Genomic DNA, 11,705 nt, shown 5'->3' on the forward strand with positions numbered 1-11,705 from the left:
TCGAAATTGTTGTCATCCCAAATGTTGTCCTGATTATCGCTTCGAACGCGTCAACGTCCGGATTCATTTGTATCGGGTGATTTAACGAACTAAGAGAACGGGGACAACACTTGAATATAATTGGTAACACTACCGGTGTTACAGTGACCGTTGTAAGAAATAGGCTCAAACCCCCGCTTGTCACAGCCTGTGGTCAAAATCCATTGTTATTCGTAACAATAGATCTTTTCAATTTACACCTGTTTAAAAAATAGAAACTATGAAGTATAACAATAGAACTGGGCTAAGGTCACGGTAACCCCTGTTAGAACAAAGGAGCTGGGATGTAATTGTAAGTAGCTTCTTAACTTTATTATCGGATTTAGATTTCATTATGTAACTTTCTTATTTTCGAACATTTCCGTGTTGAAAACATATTTCATATAGATTTGGATACATTCTATATACATTGTAAATGAAAAGTTCCAGACAAAAAAAGTACATATCCTTGATATGCAGTCTGATTTCAGTTTTGGGTTTCGTGTGTCATGTTGTTGGATTTGCTTCTCCGTTTTGGTACCATGAACACTATTCTTCACAGTATGGAGCAGAAAATTATTTCCATGGAATATGGAAAGCGTGTTTTGCAATTCCTGGATTGCCAATTAAATGTCATTACCATGATTCGTCCGAGTTACGTAAGCATATTACTTATAGTTGTTTTAAAATTCAGTTACAGCTACAAATTGGTAGTAGTATTTGAAAACAAAGCTTACAAAGCTCTCTTGTATACGTTGTCTCATAGGCAATCATACCACATCTTCTTTTTTTATATTTAAAACTATTTTGTAATCTTTAAAAAAAAAAGTTTATGTATAGAAGTCTAATAAAAATTGACTTTCTGCAAAATATTGTTCAGTTATACAAATGTTCGTTTTTCTCAAGATCTAATTTGGACCGGATTATATTTAACAAGAATTGATGCATGTATCTTGCAATTGAAAATTGACAATTGACAGATCCTTTAACGAAATCACCAAATATATGACATTTGCGCCGATTTTAAATATTTTCATTCTTTCATATGCGCCGATTTCATTTTTTCATTTGCGCTGATTTTATCATTTCTCCTATTAGAGGTTTTCTGATTTGCTACGTATTAGGTACGGTTGGTACGTAACACAACCGTTGGTGCTGTTTTGGAGATATCATTTAAGATTATTGTATTCATCATGATGAAATTAAAGAAATTGAATTGCATATCAGAAACAAAAAAAAAATAATCTTTTATTTACATGTAAATACGATTTCACTGCTTCTGGAACACTTTGTTCGTAATTTTATAAGAGAATATTTATGTTGTGCACAAGAGAATGAATCAAACAGTCCTTACTTGAACTGTGTTGCCTCGACCTTGATTCTAAATATAGATTTGTGCTTCTGTTTGTTTTGATTTGTTTTTGTTTTGTGTGTATTTAGATTTTTTTTTATCTAATACATTCAAAATTGTGTTGATTTTTTCATTAAAATCAATTGTTATTAATTAAGTTTTCTTTTCGATCTTTACAGCAGCATTATTCTTAAAAGCAACACACATAAAAATATCGATCTATCTTTTTCCTTATATTTTTTCACATTACTTTTCGGGGTGGATGATATAATTACAAAAAAGTTGTTGATTATATTACTTAGAGAATTAGTATAAATTCTATGACACTATCTAAAACCATTTCTTGGGTGAAATATTTATGATAACGATGTTATTTCATTTTGTTCGTTTATTATTATATCATTAAATATTGCAAGAAAAGTTGTGTACTACACGAGCTTGCGAGTAGTATGCATATTCAGTGGTTGTCGTTTGTTTATGTGTTACATATTTGTTTTTCGATCATTTTTTTACATAAATTAGTCCGTTAGTTTTTCTCGTTTGAATTGTTTTACATTGTCAAATCGGGGCTTTTTATATCTGACTATGCGGTATGGGCTTTGCTCATTGTTGAAGGTCGTACGGTGACCTATAGTTGTTAATGTCTGTTTCATTTTGGTCTTTTGTGGATAGTTGTCTCATTGTCAATCATACCACATCTTCTTTTTTATATAATCTACGATGGATAATGTTAACCAATATCCATTCATTAATCCATTTATCGTAGATTCAGATTCAATAGTTTTTTAAAGTCTCACCACATACAACATGATTAAAACAAGATACAATTATAAAATTAATTATACAGTAAACATAGTTAAAACAATTAAATACATGTATGTGCCATTCTTAAAAGAATTATGAGAGACTATTAAAATACAAATAATACTTATTCGTTTTATAAAATACTACAAATACAGTAGTTAATGATATAAAATACTGTTTCTCCTTGTTAAAATGTTATTGCAGGTTTTGGCAACAATATTACAAATATTGGTATTTTTAAACATATATATAAATTTTTCTTCGTCAGACAAGTTTAAAAACATATCATTATGACACAATATATCAATAAAAAGTGCATGTCTTAGATCTTCATACAAGGGACAATTTAAAAGTACATGTTTTTCATCCTCTAAAATATTACAGTTAAAACAGACTCTTTCGTCTAGATTTTTTCTTTCATATCGACAAGTTTCAATTTTTAATGGTGCTACACCACATCTAAACTTTGAAAAAGCACTACGATGGCGCTGTGGCATTTTCTGTAGCAAATATTGCTCAGTGTTATAAGTATGTTTAAAAAGTTTATATGTTCTCAATTTACAACCGGTACTATATGAAAAAATTCTTGTACACCAGTCTTTTTTATATTTATCAAACATTTTCTCTTCTAACTGAGATATACTATAACTCTCAAGAAAATTTTCATTTATTTTACAATATCTTTCAAAATCAAATGATTTCAACATCTTCATAACTTTGTAGCACCAATTTTTTAATTTACAACTACCTTTCATCACTGACCATTTAAAAACTTTATAATTAATTCTATTATTGTCCATTTTTGTACATTTGGACCAGTGTCTAAAAATATTTATCCACTGTTTAACACATGGCGGTTTCCAGCCCATGTCACCTGACACAGCATCGTTTGGGGTATATTTCCCCACACCCATGTAGAAACGCATGGCGCGATTCAGTACTGCAGTGATGCACGAGAAATCTCTCGTGCCCCAAATAGACGAGCCATAATTTATGACTGACCAAATCATCGTGTCAAATAGCTTTGTGTAGATATTGTGCTGAAAACCACCATGTGCTTTACATTTAACAATAAGTAAACCCAATGCCCTACTTGCTGACCTGGCTATAGCTTTTGTCATTAATTGGTAGTCTAAAAACAGAAGGATTTCTAAAATGTATAACATTTGATTTTCTTAAATTGACTTTTAAACTATTATGATTACACCATACATTTAAAACATCTAATAATTTTTGTAAATCCTCAGCATTTTCTGCTTATAAAACTATGTCATCGGCATACAGCAAGATATATAATTTTTCATCATCAATATTAATACCAATGTCTAACAACTTTATATCATCAATTAAATCATTAATAAATATATTAAACATTACTGTTGACAATACACAGCCTTGTTTTAAACCAGTATTTACATTGAACCATTCAGTCATGTTACCATTTAATCTGACACTGCATTCTACATTAGAATAAATAGCCTTTAAAGCATACATAAATTTTGTACTAACACCCAGTTTTCCTAACTTATTAAATAACAAAACTCTATCAATAGAATCATAAGCTTTCTTAAAATCAATGAAAGATACAAAAGTTGACAGCTTACATTTTTTTCTAGTTTCAATAACAGATGTTAATGTACTGATATGATCTATTGTACTTCTACCTTTAATAAACCCATTTTGTTCATCATTTATTATATCCCTTTTGTCTAACCACTCAGTTAACCTTTTCTTTAAAACGCCACAATAAAGCTTATAATATGCACAAGGTGCTAAGGTAATACCTCTATATGATAATGGATCTCTAGGATCCGTAGTTGAACATTTAGGTATAGGAGTAATAATACCTTTGTTCCACATATTTGAAACTTTGCCAAATTTAAAACAAATATTAAACAATTTAGTTAAAGTAAAAATAACTGCATAATTTTTGCATAATTCTGCCTGAATACAATCTACACCTGGGCTTTTCCCATTTTTGGCTGCCATTGCTACCTTATAAACTTCATCAAAAGATATATAATCATCTAAATCATTACAAACAATATCATTCTTTACAATTAAATTTTCAACACCAAAATTCTTGTTGTTATCTGGATCGGAATTCAACAAACCATGAAAACTGTCTTTTCATTTTTGTAAAACATCGTCCATGTTATTTGTAACGGATCCATCACTTCGCAACACCTCATTTGGAATTTTCGATTGTCTGTCATTACCAATACCAATATTGCCTATTTTACGCCAAAATTGTCTTGGATCATTTTTGTTTAAATTTACAAGTTCCTCTTGACAAATGTGCCAATATTGTCGTTTACTTTGTTGAGCTAGTTTATCAAATTCTTTTCGCTTACTAACATAATTCCATTACAACTTTCTATATTTGCAATACATGAATTAATAAGATTAATACTATTTTCATCATTCATCCAAGTATCAGGAATAATTTTCGTACAGCAATGCTAGAATAAACTTTTTATATCACAGTGTATTTTGTTCAACAGATTACGACAAGAATTTGACGCTATTTTTGCACTAACATGACTAATATGTCTTTCTAACTCATGGTATTGTTCTACGGGATATACCTATGTTGCTATACAATGTTTTTTGCACCATTTACAATTGATTGCTGGACTCAAAATTAAGGATTATTTTCCTCGGTTTGCAAATGTTGCTACCACAGGCGCTTGGGTCTAGGATACAGATTTTTTTTTTTTTTTTTTTTTTTTTTTTTTTTTTATTAAAATATTCCATTTTCTATATTTATAACACATATCTATCACTTCTGTGCATGTCTCACCTAGTTTCGAGTGATTTAAACGACCCAGAGAAAATACCCAATTTTACTATCCATACTAAGAAACAAAAAGGCAACTAACTCGACGCCATTTTTCTGCTATCTATAAATAAATAGATTGACCTACCTGGATTCCCCAACGATTTCTCTGGGAAAACGTGCCTTCCTTGCCGTCAGATAGCACACATCGTTGATATTTATCAAATTGGTATTGTTCGTAACATTTTTAGTACATCTCCAGCATATAATAAAAAGATTTTAACTATTTTGACTAATTTCAAATTTACGTGCCCGGAAGTTGACTGTTTTTCCCGAACTTTTGTTAAAGGGAAGTAATAATTTCCCGGACTTTCTCGGAACATCTCTCCAAGCACGTATGAAAATAACAAAGTGATACGATGACTTCCGAACTAATACTATATGTTAACAAACAGATATGATGAACATAGAACAAGATCAAGCCCCTAATTTGATTGTTAGTGGTCATAATCTTTTAATTTTCAAAAAACACACAGTTTTGATTTTATGTTAGAAAGGGAATTGCAAAATTTGGAAATATTGTCCCCCCCTTTTTTTTTACTTCAGTTAACATGACCCATGTTTTGTAATAATTAAAACAAAGTCATAAACATTTTCGTGGAAAGAAAAAATTAGTAAATTTCCTTGCACCCCCCCCCCCCCCTTTTCCAACAAATAAATATCAGATCAAATGGTCAATGGCTTAATTTTGGTTAATTCCTCTCATAAGTCAATTTTGTGTGAGTATTTGTATATTTATAAATAATCTTGAATCAATGTTTTTATGAGTAACTTCCTTTGGTTGAATTGTCATCATTTCAGACTGAATATGATGACAGATTCTTTTCCGGCAATAAGTTGCGCCTTTTTGGTAAAAGTTCGGAAATCATCGTATCACTTTATTATTTTCATACGTACTTGGAGAGATGTTCCGAGAAAGTCCGGGAAATTATTACTTCCCTTTAACAAAAGTTCGGGAAAAACAGTCAACTTCCGGGCACGTAAATTTGAAATTAGTCAAAATAGTTAAAATCTTTTTATTATATGCTGGAGATGTACTAAAAATGTTACGAACAATACCAATTTGATAAATATCAACGATGTGTGCTATCTGACGGCAAGGAAGGCACGTTTTCCCAGAGAAATCGTTGGGGAATCCAGGTAGGTCAATCTATTTATTTATAGATAGCAGAAAAATGGCGTCGAGTTAGTTGCCTTTTTGTTTCTTAGTATGGATAGTAAAATTGGGTATTTTCTCTGGGTCGTTTAAATCACTCGAAACTAGGTGAGACATGCACAGAAGTGATAGATATGTGTTATAAATATAGAAAATGGAATATTTTAATAAAAAAAAAAAAAAAAAAAAAAAAAAAAAAAAAAAAAATCTGTATCCTAGACCCAAGCGCCTGTGGTTGCTACTAGATAATTTGTTCAGGTTTATATGTATCATTAATACGGTTTTACCAAAAATACTTTAACTCTAGATAGGTTTTCTTATTTTTCTCTTTCGCCTTACGACGAAAAAAGATATATGAACTGTTGTGTTTTAAAAAAGGATATGTTTGCAAAATTTATATAGCTATAGTGATTTGAGGTATTTTTTTTTAAAGAAAAACATCTAGTCCGAGGATACAGTTAGTTTTTAGTTGATAATTTTTCTTTTTCAATTTCTCTTTATCTTCCATATTTTGCTGTAAACTTACAAAAGTAAAAACTTTGCCTAAAGGTCAATAACTTTCATACGTAAACAACTGACAATGCCATCTACACGGACCTATTTGCAGATCCATTATTTTTTATTATATTTTGATCTGTCTATTAAAGATTTCAAGATAATAAGCCGTACTTTGACCTATAATGGTTTACTTTTACAAATTGTTATTTGGATGGAGAGTTGTCTCATTGGCAGTCATACCACATCTTCTTATATCTATATAGAACAGAAGCTGATCTATGTTACAGGGACTATATTCTATCTGTACATGCAATATCACAAGTTCATATTTTTTTAACTTAGATATACACTTTTCATCCGGTTAATACTTACATAATAGTTCTTGAATAACTGGTCATTCACATTGTCTTGATATATGGACTGCCCACAGGACAGTGGTATTGACTAAGATAGTGATAATGACTGAGCCTTAGCCTTGCAGGACATATATCACGACAATGACCAGTTATTCAAGAACTATTATATATATGTTTATTTCATTGAAGAACCTTGTTTTAAAAATTCTCATAAATTCAAAATGTCCAAAGCAAACTCTAGGAATTGTACGTTTTCTATGACAAAGGGTGAAGGCCAGTCATAGTAATACATCCATTCATTTTAGTGCATTTTTTCAGTATATGAATACTCGGTCAAGTTCTCTATAATTTTATAATTTACCAAAACATATGGTTTACAATTCAAGAACTTTAAAATAGATTTAATGCCAATATAGAGTTTGAGTTAGCTCCCTTTTACTATTTTTGGAGAAATCCCTGGAATTCTTTGCAAAGAATGATATTCTATTTTATACCCTTGAATTTATCTATGTACATCCGCGTAATGACTTTTACACAAAAGCATAAACAGATAGTTCAGTTCAAGCGGAAGTAATATCTACTAGAATATAATTATATAGACATTACGAGACAAAATATACAATAATAGAAAAGGAGGGAAAATGTATAACAAAAATACTGAACTCAAAGCTAAATTCAAAAAGGGGATGGAGACATATAACCCGCAAGTTCCCGTGTTGAATGTCGAAGTGCGTCCTTTATTCTTGGCTCTGTTAATTTGGGAACAATCCTATTCTGCCAAAAGCTTATGATTCTGGAGTCAACTGAAGATAATGTTCAAAATCAGAGTATATCGAAGATAATGATCCAAGAACAAAGTCTGTGAAGTATACTGTTCTAAACTAAGAGTCTGCGAAGATGTTTAGAGTCTGTCGATTATTCTGTTTTAAAAACAGAGTATGTCGAGTATGTCGATGATGCTTAAAAACAACGTCTGTCGAGGATGGCGTTTCAGAAACAGTCTTTCGATGATACGGTTTAAAAACACAGTATGTCGAGGATACTGTTCTAAAAACACAGTCAACCGAGGATACTGTTCCTCAAAAAGAGTCTATTGAGGATTATGACCTAAAACAGAATCTGTCGAGGATATTGTTCCAAAAACAGAGTCTGTCAATGAAACTGTTTCAAAAACAGAGTGTGTCGAGGATACTGTTCCTTAAAAAGAGTATGTCTATGATACTATTCCAACAATAGAGACTGTCGAGGTTTATTTCCTTTGAAACATTATCTGTTGAGGAAACTGTTTCAAAAACAGAGTTTGTCAAGGAAACTGTTCTTTCTATTGAGGATACTGTTCCTAAAACAGGGTCCGTTGAAGATACTGTTCCAACAATATGATAGAGTATATCGAGGATACTGTTCCTAAAACAGGAGTCTGTGGGGGGAGACTGTTCCATAATTAAGTAACTTCCAACTATGTTAATAATTGTATTTTATTATTTTAGCATTGATACATGTCATACAAGCTGTTTCAGCTGCTGGTCTATTGGCCTATGGTTTAGCCGTGTTTTTGCTGAATTGGAGAGCGCAGTGTTTAGCGAAATTTAAAAGGTCTTGTGTACAGTTTATTGGTGCTGGAGTTTTGTTAGTAGCAGGTATTTTAGTTTGTTTACCATATATATGTTGTGTACAAGTCGTAATGTTGTACACATTATAATTTGTACAGATTTTTTGTACAAGTTATCAGTGTTTTATGAACTGCGTAACACACATGGATGTTGCAAGCACACAGTCTTTTGTTTCGCATATTTCTGTCATATTTTCACAACTTTTCACAACTACATGATACAATCTAATACTCGGCATTGCTACACAAAATATTATAAAACCACAAACAGACTTTTTATGGATATGAATATGGTATCAAGAGAAAAATAAAATTAGAATTTAAATCATTCAGGTATCCTCATTTCCATTTTGAGGACAAGGAGAATAGCACTAAATGTTAGGTTAAAGTATATAAATTTGAATTTAAAACACTAAACAAGTACATTTTAGAAGATAAACCTGTATAACCTGGTACAAGAAGGTGTGTGTCAAAAAAACTTATAACTTGTACAAAAACCCTGTACAAATTATAATTTGTACAAACTTACATCTTGTACACAACATATATACTAGTCACTTATTCATAAGATATACGGTATTGGATAAGAATAAGATAAGAAAATGCGACAAACGGTCACAAGAGAAAATCGTGAAACAAGTTACATAGAATAAATATTTTCCCCGATTTAATTACTATGTAACATTGGTTTCGATGCATTTAATTTGAAACTTTAAACTATAACAAAATACGACAACAGAAGTTTGTCGATGATAAAATCTGTTAAAACGATTAAAGAGAAACAAACCAACAAAAAATGAGAGAACCGTATGAGCTTAAAAATAAGCTAGCTGAATTGACCTGGTAACTGCCATGTAAATACACACTCAGACAAAATCGCACAGACGGTAAAAAGAATATAATCGGTCAAGTAATATTTTATATGACTATCTAAGAGTAAAAACTAAGACAGCGGACCATTTCTCTTAAGAGTTTAAACACAGACACATCTATTCGGTTATCAAATTCATGATATTTTCATAAAATAAGTATATATAAGAAGATGTGGTATGAGTGCCAATGAGACAACTCTCCATCCAAGTCACAATGTACAAAAATTAGACAATTATATGTAAAAGTACGGCTTTAAACACGGGGCCTTGGCTCAAGCCGAACAACAAGCTATACAAGACCCAGAAATAACTGGCGTAAAACAATTCAAACAGGAAAACCATCGGTCTAATAAATATGAAAAAGGATAAACGAAAAACATTTATGAACCACACAAACAAACAACCACTGAACTTAGGACAGGTGCATACAAATGCAGCGGTTCTGAACATCCCAACAGGATCCCTCATCCTAACCTAAGATAGTAGTTAAACAATACAACATAAAAAGACATACTGTGAAATATCTATTAAAATGGCTTAACTTTATCAAAAAAACATATAAATAAAATCAAGTAAACATGGAGAGTTGTCTTATTGACACTCACACCACATCTTCCTATATCCATACACTGCAAAAACAAGCCCGATAGTCTTGACTTCAATCTTTCTTCCTCATAACTCTGTTTCGTGTAAAGAACACAACACTGTCAATGAGGTGTGTGTAGTGTAAATATGAACAAGCGCACTGTATTAGTTGAGATATGTAAGTGGCATACTATCTGGCAGAGGGTATATTACTACTGAGAATTGGACATTGACAATTGGAAAGTTTCAATATCGCGGTGTTATTGAATCAAGTGTGAAGTCTTTCACCTATCTCCTATAGCTAGGTAAAGATAAAGATTCAAGCAGACGTTTTAGTTTGTGTTGCACTCTCAATCTATTCAAGCAGACGTTTTAGTTTGTGTTGTACTCTCAATTTATTCAAGCAGACATTTTAGTTTGTGTTGTACTCTCAATCTATTCAAGCAGACATTTTAGTTTGTGTTGCACTCTCAATCTATTCAAGCAGACGTTTTAGTTTGTGTTGCACTCTCAAACTATTCAAGCAGACGTCTGTGTTACATACATTCAATCTATTCAGGTGACGTTTCAGTTTGTGTTGTATTCTTAACCTAAATTAAAATTTCTATGTGATAGATGAAATGTAAGCACTGACTGAAGACTGATCAAATGAGTGATATGACTTCAATATATCTAAAAGTGAAAATGCTTAAGATCACTGTAGGATAAAAAAAAAACTTAGTTCAAATAGTTTTGGGGTGGGGGTTAAAATTGCTGTAAGGTTTGTGTATACAAAATATATTTTACATATAGGAGTAACCATGCATTGGAATAGCGAATGCATGATGGTAGAAGTAACATAAACGGTCACGGCACCAAATCCGCACTTCGTAAATTAATATATATTTGCTTACACTTTTAAAATGTTATATTGGAATTATCTGCTTATGTTAGAGATGCAATGTACGATAATCTTATCAAACAGAAAACTTTCTTACATATTCCATGATTTTTTTCATAACTTTGTTATGTTGTTCTATTTCTCTTTAGGCCTTCTATGCTTGGTTGGATTAATGATGTGGATGTTTCAAATGCCAGCTTTTTTTACTCTACATTTTGGATTGTCAGTCCGACTGGAAGTGGTTTCAATTGTATTAGCAGTTGTTGCATCATCACTTATTATACGGGAAAATATAACACACGCAAAAACGGATTGTAAATATTGGTTGTATCCTAACCCGAGTAATGTCAACTGTTATATTCCGCCGATCTCCGTCTAATCTCCTATTGCTACATTAACGAAAGGTCGAGTTCACTGATTAGTTCCGTCTTAGGGACGACATCAAAAGATTGATGTAGGATAAAAAAAACTTAAATCGAATAGTTTGGGGGTAGGGGGTCAAAATTGCTGCAAGTTTTGTTAATCTAAAATCGATTTTACACATATCCATATAGGTAAATAAATTTTTCCCAAATTAACTTAAGAAGTGGGGTAGGGGGGGTCAGCGAAAAAACTATGTGAATTAAGTTTTTTATCCTACATTAAACTTTTGATGTTGTCCCTTACAGGGAACGACTGACAAGAGATTTACCCTGTATGCCTCCAAGCCCTCGATAGGCTATATGCCGCTAGAGGGC

At 31.7% G+C, this 11,705-nt stretch overlaps 1 long non-coding RNA gene across 1 annotated transcript; it reads left to right on the plus strand.

Moving 5' to 3' along the window:
• Positions 1–403: 403 nt before the first annotated feature.
• On the plus strand, positions 404–11,480 carry LOC143063499 (uncharacterized). The gene is made up of 3 exons (XR_012975020.1): positions 404–677; positions 8,510–8,659; positions 11,118–11,480. It is a non-coding gene; the product is annotated as an uncharacterized LOC143063499 (long non-coding RNA).
• The last annotated feature ends 225 nt before the right edge of the window (positions 11,481–11,705 follow it).

This window comes from Mytilus galloprovincialis, chromosome 2 (assembly GCF_965363235.1).
Source record: "Mytilus galloprovincialis chromosome 2, xbMytGall1.hap1.1, whole genome shotgun sequence".
Lineage (NCBI taxonomy): Eukaryota > Metazoa > Mollusca > Bivalvia > Mytilida > Mytilidae > Mytilus > Mytilus galloprovincialis.